Genomic DNA, 2798 nt, shown 5'->3' with positions numbered 1-2798 from the left:
AGTATGGATGACGACCACGGACTATTCTAGACTGTCCTGTGGAACACTAGCAGGCTCATTACCTGTAGGTGTTGTGAACGACGTGTTCACCGGTGTACTCTATCCCCCACATGGTTGCCTTTAGGACACTTATTGTTGAGGAAGCCCCTCTGCAGTAATGTCCGTCCCGATGAAAATCCTGAATATAAGTTCCTTATAATAGACGTTATTTTTAGGAACGTAAGGTGAGGATAACGGGAATGGGTAATCATGTTTATTGTTGATTGATGAAATTAAATATAATTATTGTGGGTTTGAAAACCCTATATGCTCACCAGGCTCCCAAGCCTGACCCACTCAGTTGATTTGTATTACAGGAAGTGGCGCAAGAGCTTAAGATGGGCGAACCATCAAGTCGTTTTTGTTTACAAGTCTGCATATGTATATATTTGTTGAACGACTTGTAATATCATCGTTTATGCTTTATGATCTATATCGGAACATGACATCCCGACTTTTGATTTATGAAATGAAATCATATTTCTATATGAAATGTTTTGATAAATATTTATTTTATCATGTTTTGTTTTTGGGAACAAATTCCGCATCTCTTTTAAAATCAAACGGATTTACTCTGAAAATGTTTTAAAAAGCATAAATGAAATCGGTCTTTTCTGGCCGAGATTTTGGGGATGTCACACTAGGCCTAAGAATTGGCGAAATTTTGTTGGTGTCGTCGGAACTGCCCATCCTTCAACGGCTTTGACCTTAGAAGGATCCACATGTATTCCTTCCCGACTAACAACATGACCTAAGAAGTTCACGCTATGGAGCCAGAACTCACACTTGGAGAGTTTTGCGTATAGTTTCTCCGTCTGCAGGTTTCCAGGATTTGTCGGAGATGTTGGCCATGCTATTCTTCGTTTCGGGAATAGACTAGAATGTCGTCAATGAAAACGATAACAAAGTTATCGAGGAATGGTCGACAGATTCGGTTCATTAGGTCCATAAATGCGGCAGGGGCATTCGTTAGACTGAAGGGCATTACGAAAAATTCATAATGTCCGTAACGAGTTCGGAAAGCGGTTTTGGGAATATCCTCTTCCCGAACCTTGAGTTGATGGTACCCGGACCGTAGATCTATCTTATAGAAGTAACTAGCTCCTTGGAGCTGGTCAAATAGATCGTTGATTCGTGGGAGTGGATAGCGATTTTTGACAGTGAGTTTGTTTAGCTCCCTGTAATCGATGCACATTCTAAAAGATCTGTCCTTCTTTTTGACAAAGAGGATCGGAGCTCCCCATGGCGAGTAGCTGGGTCAAATAGGATGCATGCATAAGTGTGGTTTAGGGGAAACGTACCGGTAACAACGGGACGAATCTGGGGTTGTTGTTTTAACAAATGTTTAAACTTATTGCTCACAAAACTTCGCTCTGCTCCGGTGTCAAATAGGATGCATGCATAAGTGTGGTTTAGGGGAAACGTACCGGTAACAACAGCGGGATCCTGAATCGCCTCCCCCTGACCCATGGTCAGCACCATTCTTGTTCCTCCATTTCCGGGATTGTTGTTGTTAGGTCAATTTCGACGGAAATGCCCAGTCCTTCCACATCCATAGCAGGTGTGGCTAGGTCCTGCATTGTTGCCGCCAGTGTTGGTGTCGTTGTTGTTGCGGTTGTTGTTGTTGTTGTTGCTTCCCTGTTGTTGATTCTGAGGAGGATAAGTCCTGCAGTACCTTGCCGTGTGCCCCTTCCGATTGCAACTGGTGCACTGCATCTCCCTGCATTCTCCATTGTGATGGAGACCTCACTTGTTGCACTTGGGAAGATTACCGGAATAAGGTCTAGGAGCACTTGGAGCAGCTGAGGTTGGAGCATGTGGTGTGGATGAAACTTGCGCGGTCGCAGCATTAACTGCCACTGTTTGCTGCTTCTTGGATGATTCGGAGCCTTGAAGCCCCTTTCTCTTGTTGTTCTTTCCCTTTTTGCTATCATTTTCCTTCTTAACTTCAGTCTCCACTGGTTTCTCACCCTTCTTGTTGTTGTGGTCATACAACTTCTTGGACAATCTCTTAGCACTGTCGAAAGTTTCGGGATTTGCAGCTATCACGTTTCCTTGGATCGGGGAGGTTAGTCCCCAAATGAATCGCTCGATCTTCTTACCCACTGAGGTAATCATACCAGGGCATAACAGAGACAGTTCGCTAAACCTTGATATGTAGGCATCTATATTAGCATTCCGGACAGTGAGATTCCACAACTCTTGTTCCATTTTCTGAATTTCACCACGAGGGCAGTATTCGGCCATCAACATTTCTTTCATTTCTGCCCATGGCATGGAATTGGCTACGGGGAGTGTCATGGATTCCACGTGTCCATTCCACCAAGTGAGCGCTTGGTCAACGAAAGTGCATGCGGCAAACTTCACCTTCATCTCTTCAGGGCAATCGCATATCTCGAATACCGATTCCACCTTCTCGATCCATCATTTCAGGGTGATCATTCCTCCAGTGCTGTTAAAGGTTCGTGGTTTGGCATTGGTAAAGTCTTTGTAGGAACATGTTTTGGTAGGTCCTTGATTCGTCCCGTTGTTCGAACTTCCGACGCCTGGTCCATTGACTCCTCCATTGTTCCCTTGGTGAATTTGGGTCATAGTCGCGGTAACTACAGCCGACACCGTTGCCTGAAAAGCAACATAGTTGAACTCGGGAGGGTTTGGCTCAGGGTTTCTGCGGGTGGGTCGTCGAGGCATCTTTCTGTCATGGAACAGAAAGATGTTGAGTGTCTGTGCTTTTTGTAAGAGTGTGATCCTATAAGCTA

Source organism: Lactuca serriola, chromosome 5 (genome assembly GCF_051521515.1).
Source record: "Lactuca serriola cultivar US96UC23 chromosome 5, Lser_US96UC23_V15, whole genome shotgun sequence".
Lineage (NCBI taxonomy): Eukaryota > Viridiplantae > Streptophyta > Magnoliopsida > Asterales > Asteraceae > Lactuca > Lactuca serriola.
The sequence above is the reverse complement of the archived record's forward strand: the minus strand, read 5'-3'. Positions refer to the sequence as shown.